This window comes from Phyllobates terribilis, unplaced genomic scaffold (genome assembly GCF_046119375.1).
Source record: "Phyllobates terribilis strain yellow unplaced genomic scaffold, ASM4611937v1 Scaffold_134__1_contigs__length_4944459, whole genome shotgun sequence".
Classification (NCBI taxonomy): Eukaryota; Metazoa; Chordata; class Amphibia; order Anura; family Dendrobatidae; genus Phyllobates; species Phyllobates terribilis.
In genome coordinates this window covers 489455-508063 of record NW_027362894.1, presented here as the reverse complement: position 1 = coordinate 508063, position 18609 = coordinate 489455, and the positions used below count along the sequence as shown (strand labels likewise).

Here is an 18609-nt window from a genome sequence, read left to right as displayed (position 1 = left end):
TTGGAGCTTTCACCTAAATAACTACAGGTGGTGAGATAAGCTGCACAATATAATTGACCTTTCAGTATATTGTTGCACACACACCATCTATTTAGCAAATGCCCTTGTTATCAACAGCAGCCTTTTAAACTCACCTGAGCTAACAGGTATGTGCGCTGGTTACTCTGCTGCGCTTAAAATATCTTTTTTGGTTTGCTACAATGCCTTTTCTGAAACGTTGTCTCCTTCTGCTGGAACACTGACTTCTTTCATTTAATGCCTGCAGACTATAAAAGAGAACCCAACCCAAAAAGTTTGGTTGATTAGTCTGTGGCATTCTGTTAAACTGTTGCTTATGGCGGTCTCTGTGAGCTTCTCAGCGACATTCAGCCAGCCAGGTATCCTGCCTGCAGTAGATGGAATGTGGCAATGGAACGCTGGCTGCGCGTGTCATAATAGGCTCTGAGCCTTTATATACCTGTGCACAGCAGCAGCCACCTTCAGTCTGCTGCTGGACAGCCAGCAGCAGCAGCAGCAGGAGAGGTATGTAATCAGGAGCCCTCCTGCTAAGGGTAGACAGCTGCTCGTTCCACCCCACCCCCCGCCTTAATTGGTTCTCCTCCCTTCCAACGGTGTTGAGGCGGGTGGGAACAGCAGGGGGTGAAGGTGCTGTGTTTAAAGAGGTGGAGTTATGCAGATCTAAAACGCGTGGATTGCAGCAGCAGCAAGCCGAAAAGTGCAGGCATGTAAGGGATCTAGAGGTTGACAACATGTCTTCTTAACGGGAGTCCAGGAGCTCATCTCCACAAATGGACTTTTCAGGATCCTTGGGTGGCTCCGTAGTTTGAAACCAATTCTGGTTATCGCTCCTCGGCCTTTTGGCTAAGATCAAGTGTAGTATCTGTTCTTATCAGTTTAATATCTGATACGTCCCCTATCTGGGGACCATATATTAAATGGATTTTTAGAACAGGGAGATGGAAAAAGAGCTTGCTCTGTCCACTCCACGCATTGACCTGGTATTGCAGTATCTCCAGGACCGGTGCACCCCTTCTTTAATGCAGTTTCTAAAATCAGAAAGAATTGAATTCAATGTTTTTTGTTCATTTTGCTTGTTTGTCGGATTTTGGGATGGACTCTTTGGCTTTGCTTTTCTTCTCCTCATTGGATTTTTCATGTTCAAAGTTGCAGAAGCCAGATTACAAGCTCATTTTGGTTCAACTTCAGCAACTGTGCATTGCATTGCCATGTAATGTGATGCAATGCTATCTTTCTAGCTCTCCCTTTTTACTTCCTTTTGGATAAACAGACATATTAGGCAAGCATTTTGGAGCTTTCACCTAAATAACTACAGGTGGTGAGATAAGCTGCACAATATAATTGACCTTTCAGTATATTGTTGCACACACACCATCTATTTAGCAAATGCCCTTGTTATCAACAGCAGCCTTTTAAACTCACCTGAGCTAACAGGTATGTGCGCTGGTTACTCTGCTGCGCTTAAAATTTCTTTTTTGGTTTGCTACAATGCCTTTTCTGAAACGTTGTCTCCTTCTGCTGGAACACTGACTTCTTTCATTTAATGCCTGCAGACTATAAAAGAGAACCCAACCCAAAAAGTTTGGTTGATTAGTCTGTGGCATTCTGTTAAACTGTTGCTTATGGCGGTCTCTGTGAGCTTCTCAGCGACATTCAGCCAGCCAGGTATCCTGCCTGCAGTAGATGGAATGTGGCAATGGAACGCTGGCTGCGCGTGTCATAATAGGCTCTGAGCCTTTATATACCTGTGCACAGCAGCAGCCACCTTCAGTCTGCTGCTGGACAGCCAGCAGCAGCAGCAGCAGGAGAGGTATGTAATCAGGAGCCCTCCTGCTAAGGGTAGACAGCTGCTCGTTCCACCCCACCCCCCGCCTTAATTGGTTCTCCTCCCTTCCAACGGTGTTGAGGCGGGTGGGAACAGCAGGGGGTGAAGGTGCTGTGTTTAAAGAGGTGGAGTTATGCAGATCTAAAACGCGTGGATTGCAGCAGCAGCAAGCCGAAAAGTGCAGGCATGTAAGGGATCTAGAGGTTGACAACATGTCTTCTTAACGGGAGTCCAGGAGCTCATCTCCACAAATGGACTTTTCAGGATCCTTGGGTGGCTCCGTAGTTTGAAACCAATTCTGGTTATCGCTTCTCGGCCTTTTGGCTAAGATACCACATCTTGCCAGAAGGATTCTAAGCCAATCGTGCCCTTGGCCTTGAGGCATCGGCGGTGTAAAAGCCGTCTTAAGCCTCATGCTGCTTTAGGGGGCAGATACGCAAAGAAACCAAGAAGGCGATCGACCCTATCTACCTTTTGAAGATGGCATCAGCAGTAGCGGCCGCAGTGCGCTATGCCAGAGCTGGTGACCTTCGCATCAAGAACTCTTTCAAGATCGAAGTGGACGATGCATCCAAGGAGAAGTTGACCTTGAAGTTTTTCGTGAGGAGAGTGCTGCTGGAGATCCTAGGAGTAAAGAGGGAAGACATCCTGGCCCTTCAAGATCGCCCCGGTTCCTTCACTTTGACTCTGGAGTCGGAGTATGCGTGCCAGAACCTCTTCCGCCAGATTCACCTGCACCTTTCAGATGAGGATCTTAAAGGACTCACCTTTGTCATCCTTTACTCCGGTGGAGAGAAGCCGCTCGTGGTTCAGATGAGCAACCCTCATGTTCCCTTAGTTAATATTATTTGCTTTCTTCAAAACTATTTCCCAGAACTGCGGTATTCCCACAAGGTCATGAATGAGGAAAACCTCTGGACGGGAAAGCATAAATTTTTTGTTAAATTTTGTGAAGATCCAAATGGCATTGGTGGTCAGCGTCATCCTCCGTCAAGTTTCCTGATCGGTAGGGAGCGGGGGCGCCTCTTCTACCCGGACATGCCCCTCTTCTGCCGGAAATGCATGTGTTTCGGTCACACTTATGAGAACTGCAAGGAGGAGGTGGCAATCTGTAAGAAGTGCTACAAGCATGGACATGCCACAATGGACTGTACCAATGAGATGGTGTGCAACATCTGCCGGGTCCCAGGTCACTCCTTCCGGGAGTGTCCTTTGAAGAAAAAGGCGGAAACCTATGCTGAAACGCTGGCAAAGCAACCTGCCCGTGTGCCTCCATCTGCTCCCGGGGGGCAGAGGCAACCCTCTGCTGTTCCTGCTCCTGCGGGTGCGTCTACAGCGCGGGGGCAGTCTTCTAGCTCTCCAGTACCTGCTCCACAGACCAAGCCTGCTAGTACATCAGGTGGTACGTCTGCACCTGCTGCACAGAGGAAGCCAACCAACCCTCCTGCTCCTGCTGCTAAGGGGGGTCCCACCGGTGCTCCTGTATCTACTGTGCGAACACAACCCCCTGTAGGCGGGTCCACAAGCACTTCAGTGCCTGCTGCGCAGGGAAAACCTGCCAGTTCTCCTATTCCTGCTGCGCATAAGCCCACGTCTATGCAGAAACCTCCAGCTGAGAAACCTGTCCGTCCTGAGAGGAGGGAAGCTTCATCTAAGGACTGGGCTGCTGATTCTGATCCGGGTGATATGGTGGTGGAGGGGAGTCCCTCTGCTGAAATCGGGACATTTAGCTCGGAGGAAGAAGCAATGGAGCTGGAAACTCGTAGGAAAAGGAAAACAGATGATAGGTCTGATGAGAATGTGGCCAGGGAGACTTCCAAGAAGTGTCCATTAAAACCAAGTCTTCTGCAATACAAGCCAATGGCTCCCGCTGCCCCTCCTGAGGAGCCAAGGCCTTCAGACCCTATAAACATTTCTTTTTCGGACTCAGAAGTGCAGAGCCCGTTAACATCGGTGGGCTTTATGTCTGATTCTGACAGTAGTGTGACCTGAACTATCCTATCATGACCTCATCAATTAAAGTAGCCTCGCTCAATGTGAGGAGTATAAGGGGCTCTACAAGAAGGGCTGCTTTGTTTTCCTACCTGTCAACAGTGGACTGTGATGTCTTTTGTTTGCAAGAATGTAACATTGACTTTGATATGAATTATGCAGATTTAAGAAAAGATTGGCCTCATGGGCCCTCTATCTGGTCCGGAGATAATGAAAATCGTTCCTCTGGCATTGGAGTGCTGTTTAGGTCGCATGACTTTAAAATCAACTCTTTTGTGGACATTTCTTCTGGACGTGCTCTTTTCTTAAATATTAGTTTTAAAGGTGTGGACTTTAGACTTTTGAACATTTATGCTTCTCCGGTGAAGGAAGAGAGACATCAGTTGTTTGAAGATGTGCAATATTACCTACCTGGTTCATCGCCTCTGATGTTCTGTGGGGATTTCAATTGTGTCTTGCCTGGTGAAGGGAGAAGCGGGAGTTCCACCGTTCCTAAAAAAGACAAAACAGAGAAACAACTAAAGGATTTGTTAACTGATTTTTTTCTTAGAGACTCCTGGAAAGAGATCCGTAGTAATGATCCCGGTTATACTTGGGAGAACTCTTCTTCTAAATCTCGTATTGATTTTATTTTCATGTCCCAATATGTGAATGTCAAATCTGTTGTCTTAATCCCAAACATTTTTTCAGATCATAAGATGTTGCTATCAGAGTTAGAATTACCTGGGCTTGTCAAGGCAAGAGGAGTTTGGAGGCTAAATACAACATTGTTACAAGATCCTAAGGTAAGAACAGATTTTAAAGCGTTTTTTAATTATTTAAGAACAAAACAACAAAAATTTTTAACTCTGCTAGAATGGTGGGAATACAGCAAGATGAAGATAAAAAGTTTTTTTATCAAGGTCAGCATAGCCAATGCAAGAGAAAAGTCCGCTTGGCATAAAAGGCTTATTACTAAATTGCAGACCTGTTATCAACTAAGAGATGTGGGACTTGAAATGGACGATTTAATTGAAGCAACAAAAAAAGAAATTAAAAAGAGTATAGAGTCGAAGGGTAAGGAAATAATTTATAACTCAAAAATTGAAGTGATGGAGAAAAATGAAAAGTGCTCAAGATTTTTTTTTAAAAAAGTAGTTGCTGCTAAGGAAATGATAACAGAATTAGAGGGTGAAACTACAACTGAAGGTATGCTCAACCAAGCTCACCAGTTTTATCAGCAGCTTTTTAATGAGAAAACTATAGACCAGTCTTTTACTGAAGATGCCCTTAATTCATTAAAAAATAGTCTGAGCCGCGAAGACCAAGAATTGTTATGCACTGAAGTCACCTTGTCGGAAGTAGATGCTGCTATCAAAAGTTTTTCCTATGGGAAAACCCCTGGTTCTGACGGTTTGCCTGTTGAATTTTATCGTGAATTTTGGAATTTTTTAAAACCCGACTTGTTTTTAGTAATCAAAGAAGCTTTTAAGTGTGATATCCTGCCTATATCTTGGAGAAGTGGTCTGGTCTCCCTGATTTTTAAAAAAGGAGCCAAATCCCATCTGGCAAACTGGAGACCAATCACACTGTTGAATGTTGATTACAAGTTGATGTCCAAAATTTTAGTGAACCGTTTTAAAAAAGTTTTATCCAAAGTTATTTATGAAGACCAGGTATGTGGGGTGCCAGGAAGAGGAGTTGCGGAGCATCTCAATACCATCCGCGATGTCATATGGTACCAGCAATCCAGGAAGCAAGACTTAGCAATTTTATCGTTGGATTTTCAAAAGGCTTTTGATCGTGTCTCTCATTGTTTTTTATGGTTGGTTTTAAAAAAAATGGGCTTCCCTGAAATTTTTATCAAGCAAGTGGCACTTTTATATAAGAACTCTTTTAGTAAAATTTTAATCAATGGATTTTTGTCTAATGAAGTGTTTTTGCATTCAGGTGTGAAGCAAGGCTGCCCTTTGTCCCCAGTGCTATTTATATGTGCAATAGAGCCTCTTTTATCTATGCTACGAGAGGATAAAGTGATTAAAGGTGTCCCTATCCCTGGAGGACATGGAAGAGATGTGAAGGTAATGGGCTACATGGATGATATTACTATTTTTTGTTCATCACCTGCCGCTCTCAGGAGAGCTATAAGAACGACCAATTTTTTTTGTGAAGCCTCAGGTTTTAAGTTAAACATTGAGAAATGTGATTGTTTTGTCCGTGGCAATTGGGCGGATGTGTCCATCCCTGATCTCCCGATGCAGTCAGAGAAGATTAAAATTCTGGGCGTGATTTTTGATCGACAGAATGATGGAATGAAGAGCTGGGATGGAGTAAGGGACAAAATACAAAAGAAGATTGACTTTTGGAAATTAAGAAAATTAACAATCGAAGGTAAAGTTTTAATTATTAAGGCCCTTCTGCTTCCTGTCATGTTATATCTCAGTTATGTTTATCCCCCAAGTGACCTTACAGCGAGAAGATTACAGAGAATGCTGTTTGAATTTGTGTGGAACTCTAAGTTCGAAAAGGTGAAGAGAGAAACAATGTACAAGATGCACCACCTTGGTGGTAAGGATGTTCCCAACGTCAAACTGTTTTTATACTCCAAGTTTTTTAGCCTCTGTTTTAAATATATGTTTGCTTCAAGCCCTTGGGCACATTTTTTAAGATATGCAGCTGGCCACATTTTTAGGAGGCGAAAGTGGATATCCATTTCTTTAACAAGCCCAGTGTTGTTATCCCCTCCACAACAATATGCCATCCTGGAGAAAGTTATCAGATTATATGGCCTAGATTCTTTTGAGATGGAGACATTGAAGAATGCAAGGAAGCTGCTGCAGCAATTAAAAAAGAAAGAAACTTTGACGCCCATAAGCCATTATTCATATAGCAGAGTCACTAAAATATGGAATTTAACAAATGCACCTTACCTGATGAATCAACATAAAGACTTAGCTTGGATGATTGTGCAGGAATGTTTACCGACTCGTGATTTCCAGTATAAAAGAAGACTTAGCACTATACAAACCTGCCCGAGGCATCAGTGCAATAATGATGAGACTACTATGCACCTTATTTGGAATTGTGATTTTGCACAGCAAGTGTGGAAAGACTGTGGTGAGCTTTTAAAATTTTTATCTGGTCTTAATTTTTTAAGCCATGAAGTGGTTTTATATGGGATTTTACCAAACATGACGAAAGAAAAAGAGAGAGTTTTATGGTGCACTTTGAGTTGTGTTAAAAGTGCTCTATGGAAGACCAGAAACATATTGTTGTTTAAAAGAGACTATATAGAAGTCAAGGATTGTATAAGACTGGCATTAAGTGAAATTTATATGTACTACCTAATGGATATGAAGAAGCTTGGAAAGAAAAGAGCCCTGAGTATATGGAACTATCACCTATGGAAGATGTTATTTTAAAGCTCTGAAGAAAAGATAAAGACTACGATATTTTAAATATAAACGCAAAATCTGTTCTTATCAGTTTAATATCTGATACGTCCCCTATCTGGGGACCATATATTAAATGGATTTTTAGAACAGGGAGATGGAAAAAGAGCTTGCTCTGTCCACTCCACGCATTGACCTGGTATTGCAGTATCTCCAGGACCGGTGCACCCCTTCTTTAATGCAGTTTCTAAAATCAGAAAGAATTGAATTCAATGTTTTTTGTTCATTTTGCTTGTTTGTCGGATTTTGGGATGGACTCTTTGGCTTTGCTTTTCTTCTCCTCATTGGATTTTTCATGTTCAAAGTTGCAGAAGCCAGATTACAAGCTCATTTTGGTTCAACTTCAGCAACTGTGCATTGCATTGCCATGTAATGTGATGCAATGCTATCTTTCTAGCTCTCCCTTTTTACTTCCTTTTGGATAAACAGACATATTAGGCAAGCATTTTGGAGCTTTCACCTAAATAACTACAGGTGGTGAGATAAGCTGCACAATATAATTGACCTTTCAGTATATTGTTGCACAAACACCATCTATTTAGCAAATGCCCTTGTTATCAACAGCAGCCTTTTAAACTCACCTGAGCTAACAGGTATGTGCGCTGGTTACTCTGCTGCGCTTAAAATTTCTTTTTTGGTTTGCTACAATGCCTTTTCTGAAACGTTGTCTCCTTCTGCTGGAACACTGACTTCTTTCATTTAATGCCTGCAGACTATAAAAGAGAACCCAACCCAAAAAGTTTGGTTGATTAGTCTGTGGCATTCTGTTAAACTGTTCCTTATGGCGGTCTCTGTGAGCTTCTCAGCGACATTCAGCCAGCCAGGTATCCTGCCTGCAGTAGATGGAATGTGGCAATGGAACGCTGGCTGCGCGTGTCATAATAGGCTCTGAGCCTTTATATACCTGTGCACAGCAGCAGCCACCTTCAGTCTGCTGCTGGACAGCCAGCAGCAGCAGCAGCAGGAGAGGTATGTAATCAGGAGCCCTCCTGCTAAGGGTAGACAGCTGCTCGTTCCACCCCACCCCCCACCTTAATTGGTTCTCCTCCCTTCCAACGGTGTTGAGGCGGGTGGGAACAGCAGGGGGTGAAGGTGCTGTGTTTAAAGAGGTGGAGTTATGCAGATCTAAAACGCGTGGATTGCAGCAGCAGCAAGCCGAAAAGTGCAGGCATGTAAGGGATCTAGAGGTTGACAACATGTCTTCTTAACGGGAGTCCAGGAGCTCATCTCCACAAATGGACTTTTCAGGATCCTTGGGTGGCTCCGTAGTTTGAAACCAATTCTGGTTATCGCTTCTCGGCCTTTTGGCTAAGATCAAGTGTTGTATCTGTTCTTATCAGTTTAATATCTGATACGTCCCCTATCTGGGGACCATATATTAAATGGATTTTTAGAACAGGGAGATGGAAAAAGAGCTTGCTCTGTCCACTCCACGCATTGACCTGGTATTGCAGTATCTCCAGGACCGGTGCACCCCTTCTGTAATGCAGTTTCTAAAATCAGAAAGAATTGAATTCAATGTTTTTTGTTCATTTTGCTTGTTTGTCGGATTTTGGGATGGACTCTTTGGCTTTGCTTTTCTTCTCCTCATTGGATTTTTCATGTTCAAAGTTGCAGAAGCCAGATTACAAGCTCATTTTGGTTCAACTTCAGCAACTGTGCATTGCATTGCCATGTAATGTGATGCAATGCTATCTTTCTAGCTCTCCCTTTTTACTTCCTTTTGGATAAACAGACATATTAGGCAAGCATTTTGGAGCTTTCACCTAAATAACTACAGGTGGTGAGATAAGCTGCACAATATAATTGACCTTTCAGTATATTGTTGCACACACACCATCTATTTAGCAAATGCCCTTGTTATCAACAGCAGCCTTTTAAACTCACCTGAGCTAACAGGTATGTGCGCTGGTTACTCTGCTGCGCTTAAAATTTATTTTTTGGTTTGCTACAATGCCTTTTCTGAAACGTTGTCTCCTTCTGCTGGAACACTGACTTCTTTCATTTAATGCCTGCAGACTATAAAAGAGAACCCAACCCAAAAAGTTTGGTTGATTAGTCTGTGGCATTCTGTTAAACTGTTGCTTATGGCGGTCTCTGTGAGCTTCTCAGCGACATTCAGCCAGCCAGGTATCCTGCCTGCAGTAGATGGAATGTGGCAATGGAACGCTGGCTGCGCGTGTCATAATAGGCTCTGAGCCTTTATATACCTGTGCACAGCAGCAGCCACCTTCAGTCTGCTGCTGGACAGCCAGCAGCAGCAGCAGCAGGAGAGGTATGTAATCAGGAGCCCTCCTGCTAAGGGTAGACAGCTGCTCGTTCCACCCCACCCCCCGCCTTAATTGGTTCTCCTCCCTTCCAACGGTGTTGAGGCGGGTGGGAACAGCAGGGGGTGAAGGTGCTGTGTTTAAAGAGGTGGAGTTATGCAGATCTAAAACGCGTGGATTGCAGCAGCAGCAAGCCGAAAAGTGCAGGCATGTAAGGGATCTAGAGGTTGACAACATGTCTTCTTAACGGGAGTCCAGGAGCTCATCTCCACAAATGGACTTTTCAGGATCCTTGGGTGGCTCCGTAGTTTGAAACCAATTCTGGTTATCGCTTCTCGGCCTTTTGGCTAAGATCAAGTGTAGTATCTGTTCTTATCAGTTTAATATCTGATACGTCCCCTATCTGGGGACCATATATTAAATGGATTTTTAGAACAGGGAGATGGAAAAAGAGCTTGCTCTGTCCACTCCACGCATTGACCTGGTATTGCAGTATCTCCAGGACCGGTGCACCCCTTCTTTAATGCAGTTTCTAAAATCAGAAAGAATTGAATTCAATGTTTTTTGTTCATTTTGCTTGTTTGTCGGATTTTGGGATGGACTCTTTGGCTTTGCTTTTCTTCTCCTCATTGGATTTTTCATGTTCAAAGTTGCAGAAGCCAGATTACAAGCTCATTTTGGTTCAACTTCAGCAACTGTGCATTGCATTGCCATGTAATGTGATGCAATGCTATCTTTCTAGCTCTCCCTTTTTACTTCCTTTTGGATAAACAGACATATTAGGCAAGCATTTTGGAGCTTTCACCTAAATAACTACAGGTGGTGAGATAAGCTGCACAATATAATTGACCTTTCAGTATATTGTTGCACAAACACCATCTATTTAGCAAATGCCCTTGTTATCAACAGCAGCCTTTTAAACTCACCTGAGCTAACAGGTATGTGCGCTGGTTACTCTGCTGCGCTTAAAATTTCTTTTTTGGTTTGCTACAATGCCTTTTCTGAAACGTTGTCTCCTTCTGCTGGAACACTGACTTCTTTCATTTAATGCCTGCAGACTATAAAAGAGAACCCAACCCAAAAAGTTTGGTTGATTAGTCTGTGGCATTCTGTTAAACTGTTCCTTATGGCGGTCTCTGTGAGCTTCTCAGCGACATTCAGCCAGCCAGGTATCCTGCCTGCAGTAGATGGAATGTGGCAATGGAACGCTGGCTGCGCGTGTCATAATAGGCTCTGAGCCTTTATATACCTGTGCACAGCAGCAGCCACCTTCAGTCTGCTGCTGGACAGCCAGCAGCAGCAGCAGCAGGAGAGGTATGTAATCAGGAGCCCTCCTGCTAAGGGTAGACAGCTGCTCGTTCCACCCCACCCCCCACCTTAATTGGTTCTCCTCCCTTCCAACGGTGTTGAGGCGGGTGGGAACAGCAGGGGGTGAAGGTGCTGTGTTTAAAGAGGTGGAGTTATGCAGATCTAAAACGCGTGGATTGCAGCAGCAGCAAGCCGAAAAGTGCAGGCATGTAAGGGATCTAGAGGTTGACAACATGTCTTCTTAACGGGAGTCCAGGAGCTCATCTCCACAAATGGACTTTTCAGGATCCTTGGGTGGCTCCGTAGTTTGAAACCAATTCTGGTTATCGCTTCTCGGCCTTTTGGCTAAGATCAAGTGTTGTATCTGTTGTTATCAGTTTAATATCTGATACGTCCCCTATCTGGGGACCATATATTAAATGGATTTTTAGAACAGGGAGATGGAAAAAGAGCTTGCTCTGTCCACTCCACGCATTGACCTGGTATTGCAGTATCTCCAGGACCGGTGCACCCCTTCTGTAATGCAGTTTCTAAAATCAGAAAGAATTGAATTCAATGTTTTTTGTTCATTTTGCTTGTTTGTCGGATTTTGGGATGGACTCTTTGGCTTTGCTTTTCTTCTCCTCATTGGATTTTTCATGTTCAAAGTTGCAGAAGCCAGATTACAAGCTCATTTTGGTTCAACTTCAGCAACTGTGCATTGCATTGCCATGTAATGTGATGCAATGCTATCTTTCTAGCTCTCCCTTTTTACTTCCTTTTGGATAAACAGACATATTAGGCAAGCATTTTGGAGCTTTCACCTAAATAACTACAGGTGGTGAGATAAGCTGCACAATATAATTGACCTTTCAGTATATTGTTGCACACACACCATCTATTTAGCAAATGCCCTTGTTATCAACAGCAGCCTTTTAAACTCACCTGAGCTAACAGGTATGTGCGCTGGTTACTCTGCTGCGCTTAAAATTTATTTTTTGGTTTGCTACAATGCCTTTCCTGAAACGTTGTCTCCTTCTGCTGGAACACTGACTTCTTTCATTTAATGCCTGCAGACTATAAAAGAGAACCCAACCCAAAAAGTTTGGTTGATTAGTCTGTGGCATTCTGTTAAACTGTTGCTTATGGCGGTCTCTGTGAGCTTCTCAGCGACATTCAGCCAGCCAGGTATCCTGCCTGCAGTAGATGGAATGTGGCAATGGAACGCTGGCTGCGCGTGTCATAATAGGCTCTGAGCCTTTATATACCTGTGCACAGCAGCAGCCACCTTCAGTCTGCTGCTGGACAGCCAGCAGCAGCAGCAGCAGGAGAGGTATGTAATCAGGAGCCCTCCTGCTAAGGGTAGACAGCTGCTCGTTCCACCCCACCCCCCGCCTTAATTGGTTCTCCTCCCAACGGTGTTGAGGCGGGTGGGAACAGCAGGGGGTGAAGGTGCTGTGTTTAAAGAGGTGGAGTTATGCAGATCTAAAACGCGTGGATTGCAGCAGCAGCAAGCCGAAAAGTGCAGGCATGTAAGGGATCTAGAGGTTGACAACATGTCTTCTTAACGGGAGTCCAGGAGCTCATCTCCACAAATGGACTTTTCAGGATCCTTGGGTGGCTCCGTAGTTTGAAACCAATTCTGGTTATCGCTTCTCGGCCTTTTGGCTAAGATCAAGTGTAGTATCTGTTCTTATCAGTTTAATATCTGATACGTCCCCTATCTGGGGACCATATATTAAATGGATTTTTAGAACAGGGAGATGGAAAAAGAGCTTGCTCTGTCCACTCCACGCATTGACCTGGTATTGCAGTATCTCCAGGACCGGTGCACCCCTTCTTTAATGCAGTTTCTAAAATCAGAAAGAATTGAATTCAATGTTTTTTGTTCATTTTGCTTGTTTGTCGGATTTTGGGATGGACTCTTTGGCTTTGCTTTTCTTCTCCTCATTGGATTTTTCATGTTCAAAGTTGCAGAAGCCAGATTACAAGCTCATTTTGGTTCAACTTCAGCAACTGTGCATTGCATTGCCATGTAATGTGATGCAATGCTATCTTTCTAGCTCTCCCTTTTTACTTCCTTTTGGATAAACAGACATATTAGGCAAGCATTTTGGAGCTTTCACCTAAATAACTACAGGTGGTGAGATAAGCTGCACAATATAATTGACCTTTCAGTATATTGTTGCACACACACCATCTATTTAGCAAATGCCCTTGTTATCAACAGCAGCCTTTTAAACTCACCTGAGCTAACAGGTATGTGCGCTGGTTACTCTGCTGCGCTTAAAATTTCTTTTTTGGTTTGCTACAATGCCTTTTCTGAAACGTTGTCTCCTTCTGCTGGAACACTGACTTCTTTCATTTAATGCCTGCAGACTATAAAAGAGAACCCAACCCAAAAAGTTTGGTTGATTAGTCTGTGGCATTCTGTTAAACTGTTGCTTATGGCGGTCTCTGTGAGCTTCTCAGCGACATTCAGCCAGCCAGGTATCCTGCCTGCAGTAGATGGAATGTGGCAATGGAACGCTGGCTGCGCGTGTCATAATAGGCTCTGAGCCTTTATATACCTGTGCACAGCAGCAGCCACCTTCAGTCTGCTGCTGGACAGCCAGCAGCAGCAGCAGCAGGAGAGGTATGTAATCAGGAGCCCTCCTGCTAAGGGTAGACAGCTGCTCGTTCCACCCCACCCCCCGCCTTAATTGGTTCTCCTCCCTTCCAACGGTGTTGAGGCGGGTGGGAACAGCAGGGGGTGAAGGTGCTGTGTTTAAAGAGGTGGAGTTATGCAGATCTAAAACGCGTGGATTGCAGCAGCAGCAAGCCGAAAAGTGCAGGCATGTAAGGGATCTAGAGGTTGACAACATGTCTTCTTAACGGGAGTCCAGGAGCTCATCTCCACAAATGGACTTTTCAGGATCCTTGGGTGGCTCCGTAGTTTGAAACCAATTCTGGTTATCGCTTCTCGGCCTTTTGGCTAAGATCAAGTGTAGTATCTGTTCTTATCAGTTTAATATCTGATACGTCCCCTATCTGGGGACCATATATTAAATGGATTTTTAGAACAGGGAGATGGAAAAAGAGCTTGCTCTGTCCACTCCACGCATTGACCTGGTATTGCAGTATCTCCAGGACCGGTGCACCCCTTCTTTAATGCAGTTTCTAAAATCAGAAAGAATTGAATTCAATGTTTTTTGTTCATTTTGCTTGTTTGTCGGATTTTGGGATGGACTCTTTGGCTTTGCTTTTCTTCTCCTCATTGGATTTTTCATGTTCAAAGTTGCAGAAGCCAGATTACAAGCTCATTTTGGTTCAACTTCAGCAACTGTGCATTGCATTGCCATGTAATGTGATGCAATGCTATCTTTCTAGCTCTCCCTTTTTACTTCCTTTTGGATAAACAGACATATTAGGCAAGCATTTTGGAGCTTTCACCTAAATAACTACAGGTGGTGAGATAAGCTGCACAATATAATTGACCTTTCAGTATATTGTTGCACACACACCATCTATTTAGCAAATGCCCTTGTTATCAACAGCAGCCTTTTAAACTCACCTGAGCTAACAGGTATGTGCGCTGGTTACTCTGCTGCGCTTAAAATTTCTTTTTTGGTTTGCTACAATGCCTTTTCTGAAACGTTGTCTCCTTCTGCTGGAACACTGACTTCTTTCATTTAATGCCTGCAGACTATAAAAGAGAACCCAACCCAAAAAGTTTGGTTGATTAGTCTGTGGCATTCTGTTAAACTGTTGCTTATGGCGGTCTCTGTGAGCTTCTCAGCGACATTCAGCCAGCCAGGTATCCTGCCTGCAGTAGATGGAATGTGGCAATGGAACGCTGGCTGCGCGTGTCATAATAGGCTCTGAGCCTTTATATACCTATGCACAGCAGCAGCCACCTTCAGTCTGCTGCTGGACAGCCAGCAGCAGCAGCAGCAGGAGAGGTATGTAATCAGGAGCCCTCCTGCTAAGGGTAGACAGCTGCTCGTTCCACCCCACCCCCCGCCTTAATTGGTTCTCCTCCCTTCCAACGGTGTTGAGGCGGGTGGGAACAGCAGGGGGTGAAGGTGCTGTGTTTAAAGAGGTGGAGTTATGCAGATCTAAAACGCGTGGATTGCAGCAGCAGCAAGCCGAAAAGTGCAGGCATGTAAGGGATCTAGAGGTTGACAACATGTCTTCTTAACGGGAGTCCAGGAGCTCATCTCCACAAATGGACTTTTCAGGATCCTTGGGTGGCTCCGTAGTTTGAAACCAATTCTGGTTATCGCTTCTCGGCCTTTTGGCTAAGATCAAGTGTTGTATCTGTTCTTATCAGTTTAATATCTGATACGTCCCCTATCTGGGGACCATATATTAAATGGATTTTTAGAACAGGGAGATGGAAAAAGAGCTTGCTCTGTCCACTCCACGCATTGACCTGGTATTGCAGTATCTCCAGGACCGGTGCACCCCTTCTGTAATGCAGTTTCTAAAATCAGAAAGAATTGAATTCAATGTTTTTTGTTCATTTTGCTTGTTTGTCGGATTTTGGGATGGACTCTTTGGCTTTGCTTTTCTTCTCCTCATTGGATTTTTCATGTTCAAAGTTGCAGAAGCCAGATTACAAGCTCATTTTGGTTCAACTTCAGCAACTGTGCATTGCATTGCCATGTAATGTGATGCAATGCTATCTTTCTAGCTCTCCCTTTTTACTTCCTTTTGGATAAACAGACATATTAGGCAAGCATTTTGGAGCTTTCACCTAAATAACTACAGGTGGTGAGATAAGCTGCACAATATAATTGACCTTTCAGTATATTGTTGCACACACACCATCTATTTAGCAAATGCCCTTGTTATCAACAGCAGCCTTTTAAACTCACCTGAGCTAACAGGTATGTGCGCTGGTTACTCTGCTGCGCTTAAAATTTCTTTTTTGGTTTGCTACAATGCCTTTTCTGAAACGTTGTCTCCTTCTGCTGGAACACTGACTTCTTTCATTTAATGCCTGCAGACTATAAAAGAGAACCCAACCCAAAAAGTTTGGTTGATTAGTCTGTGGCATTCTGTTAAACTGTTGCTTATGGCGGTCTCTGTGAGCTTCTCAGCGACATTCAGCCAGCCAGGTATCCTGCCTGCAGTAGATGGAATGTGGCAATGGAACGCTGGCTGCGCGTGTCATAATAGGCTCTGAGCCTTTATATACCTGTGCACAGCAGCAGCCACCTTCAGTCTGCTGCTGGACAGCCAGCAGCAGCAGCAGGAGAGGTATGTAATCAGGAGCCCTCCTGCTAAGGGTAGACAGCTGCTCGTTCCACCCCACCCCCCGCCTTAATTGGTTCTCCTCCCAACGGTGTTGAGGCGGGTGGGAACAGCAGGGGGTGAAGGTGCTGTGTTTAAAGAGGTGGAGTTATGCAGATCTAAAACGCGTGGATTGCAGCAGCAGCAAGCCGAAAAGTGCAGGCATGTAAGGGATCTAGAGGTTGACAACATGTCTTCTTAACGGGAGTCCAGGAGCTCATCTCCACAAATGGACTTTTCAGGATCCTTGGGTGGCTCCGTAGTTTGAAACCAATTCTGGTTATCGCTTCTCGGCCTTTTGGCTAAGATCAAGTGTAGTATCTGTTCTTATCAGTTTAATATCTGATACGTCCCCTATCTGGGGACCATATATTAAATGGATTTTTAGAACAGGGAGATGGAAAAAGAGCTTGCTCTGTCCACTCCACGCATTGACCTGGTATTGCAGTATCTCCAGGACCGGTGCACCCCTTCTTTAATGCAGTTTCTAAAATCAGAAAGAATTGAATTCAATGTTTTTTGTTCATTTTGCTTGTTTGTCGGATTTTGGGATGGACTCTTTGGCTTTGCTTTTCTTCTCCTCATTGGATTTTTCATGTTCAAAGTTGCAGAAGCCAGATTACAAGCTCATTTTGGTTCAACTTCAGCAACTGTGCATTGCATTGCCATGTAATGTGATGCAATGCTATCTTTCTAGCTCTCCCTTTTTACTTCCTTTTGGATAAACAGACATATTAGGCAAGCATTTTGGAGCTTTCACCTAAATAACTACAGGTGGTGAGATAAGCTGCACAATATAATTGACCTTTCAGTATATTGTTGCACACACACCATCTATTTAGCAAATGCCCTTGTTATCAACAGCAGCCTTTTAAACTCACCTGAGCTAACAGGTATGTGCGCTGGTTACTCTGCTGCGCTTAAAATTTCTTTTTTGGTTTGCTACAATGCCTTTTCTGAAACGTTGTCTCCTTCTGCTGGAACACTGACTTCTTTCATTTAATGCCTGCAGACTATAAAAGAGAACCCAACCCAAAAAGTTTGGTTGATTAGTCTGTGGCATTCTGTTAAACTGTTGCTTATGGCGGTCTCTGTGAGCTTCTCAGCGACATTCAGCCAGCCAGGTATCCTGCCTGCAGTAGATGGAATGTGGCAATGGAACGCTGGCTGCGCGTGTCATAATAGGCTCTGAGCCTTTATATACCTGTGCACAGCAGCAGCCACCTTCAGTCTGCTGCTGGACAGCCAGCAGCAGCAGCAGCAGGAGAGGTATGTAATCAGGAGCCCTCCTGCTAAGGGTAGACAGCTGCTCGTTCCACCCCACCCCCCGCCTTAATTGGTTCTCCTCCCTTCCAACGGTGTTGAGGCGGGTGGGAACAGCAGGGGGTGAAGGTGCTGTGTTTAAAGAGGTGGAGTTATGCAGATCTAAAACGCGTGGATTGCAGCAGCAGCAAGCCGAAAAGTGCAGGCATGTAAGGGATCTAGAGGTTGACAACATGTCTTCTTAACGGGAGTCCAGGAGCTCATCTCCACAAATGGACTTTTCAGGATCCTTGGGTGGCTCCGTAGTTTGAAACCAATTCTGGTTATCGCTTCTCGGCCTTTTGGCTAAGATCAAGTGTAGTATCTGTTCTTATCAGTTTAATATCTGATACGTCCCCTATCTGGGGACCATATATTAAATGGATTTTTAGAACAGGGAGATGGAAAAAGAGCTTGCTCTGTCCACTCCACGCATTGACCTGGTATTGCAGTATCTCCAGGACCGGTGCACCCCTTCTTTAATGCAGTTTCTAAAATCAGAAAGAATTGAATTCAATGTTTTTTGTTCATTTTGCTTGTTTGTCGGATTTTGGGATGGACTCTTTGGCTTTGCTTTTCTTCTCCTCATTGGATTTTTCATGTTCAAAGTTGCAGAAGCCAGATTACAAGCTCATTTTGGTTCAACTTCAGCAACTGTGCATTGCATTGCCATGTAATGTGATGCAATGCTATCTTTCTAGCTCTCCCTTTTTACTTCCTTTTGGATAAACAGACATATTAGGCAAGCATTTTGGAGCTTTCACCTAAATAACTACAGGTGGTGAGATAAGCTGCACAATATAATTGACCTTTCAGTATATTGTTGCACACACACCATCTATTTAGCAAATGCCCTTGTTATCAACAGCAGCCTTTTAAACTCACCTGAGCTAACAGGTATGTGCGCTGGTTACTCTGCTGCGCTTAAAATTTCTTTTTTGGTTTGCTACAATGCCTTTTCTGAAACGTTGTCTCCTTCTGCTGGAACACTGACTTCTTTCATTTAATGCCTGCAGACTATAAAAGAGAACCCAACCCAAAAAGTTTGGTTGATTAGTCTGTGGCATTCTGTTAAACTGTTGCTTATGGCGGTCTCTGTGAGCTTCTCAGCGACATTCAGCCAGCCAGGTATCCTGCCTGCAGTAGATGGAATGTGGCAATGGAACGCTGGCTGCGCGTGTCATAATAGGCTCTGAGCCTTTATATACCT

At 44.1% G+C, this 18609-nt stretch overlaps 9 non-coding genes and 1 pseudogene across 9 annotated transcripts; all 10 read left to right on the top strand.

The window, feature by feature from the left end:
* Positions 1-841: 841 nt before the first annotated feature.
* LOC141204191 (U2 spliceosomal RNA) lies at positions 842-1032 on the top strand. Its single transcript, XR_012275160.1, has one exon. It is a non-coding gene; the product is annotated as a U2 spliceosomal RNA (small nuclear RNA).
* A 6231-nt stretch (positions 1033-7263) lies between these two features.
* Positions 7264-7439, top strand: LOC141204264 (U2 spliceosomal RNA; annotated as a pseudogene).
* A 1115-nt stretch (positions 7440-8554) lies between these two features.
* Positions 8555-8745, top strand: LOC141204154 (U2 spliceosomal RNA). Its single transcript, XR_012275126.1, has one exon. It is a non-coding gene; the product is annotated as a U2 spliceosomal RNA (small nuclear RNA).
* A 1115-nt stretch (positions 8746-9860) lies between these two features.
* LOC141203961 (U2 spliceosomal RNA) lies at positions 9861-10051 on the top strand. Its single transcript, XR_012274937.1, has one exon. It is a non-coding gene; the product is annotated as a U2 spliceosomal RNA (small nuclear RNA).
* Positions 10052-11166: 1115 nt separating this feature from the next.
* Positions 11167-11357, top strand: LOC141204215 (U2 spliceosomal RNA). The gene has a single exon (XR_012275183.1). It is a non-coding gene; the product is annotated as a U2 spliceosomal RNA (small nuclear RNA).
* A 1111-nt stretch (positions 11358-12468) lies between these two features.
* Positions 12469-12659, top strand: LOC141203950 (U2 spliceosomal RNA). Its single transcript, XR_012274926.1, has one exon. It is a non-coding gene; the product is annotated as a U2 spliceosomal RNA (small nuclear RNA).
* A 1115-nt stretch (positions 12660-13774) lies between these two features.
* LOC141203938 (U2 spliceosomal RNA) lies at positions 13775-13965 on the top strand. Its single transcript, XR_012274915.1, has one exon. It is a non-coding gene; the product is annotated as a U2 spliceosomal RNA (small nuclear RNA).
* Positions 13966-15080: 1115 nt separating this feature from the next.
* LOC141204153 (U2 spliceosomal RNA) lies at positions 15081-15271 on the top strand. The gene has a single exon (XR_012275125.1). It is a non-coding gene; the product is annotated as a U2 spliceosomal RNA (small nuclear RNA).
* A 1108-nt stretch (positions 15272-16379) lies between these two features.
* LOC141204927 (U2 spliceosomal RNA) lies at positions 16380-16570 on the top strand. Its single transcript, XR_012275776.1, has one exon. It is a non-coding gene; the product is annotated as a U2 spliceosomal RNA (small nuclear RNA).
* Positions 16571-17685: 1115 nt separating this feature from the next.
* Positions 17686-17876, top strand: LOC141204916 (U2 spliceosomal RNA). Its single transcript, XR_012275765.1, has one exon. It is a non-coding gene; the product is annotated as a U2 spliceosomal RNA (small nuclear RNA).
* The last annotated feature ends 733 nt before the right edge of the window (positions 17877-18609 follow it).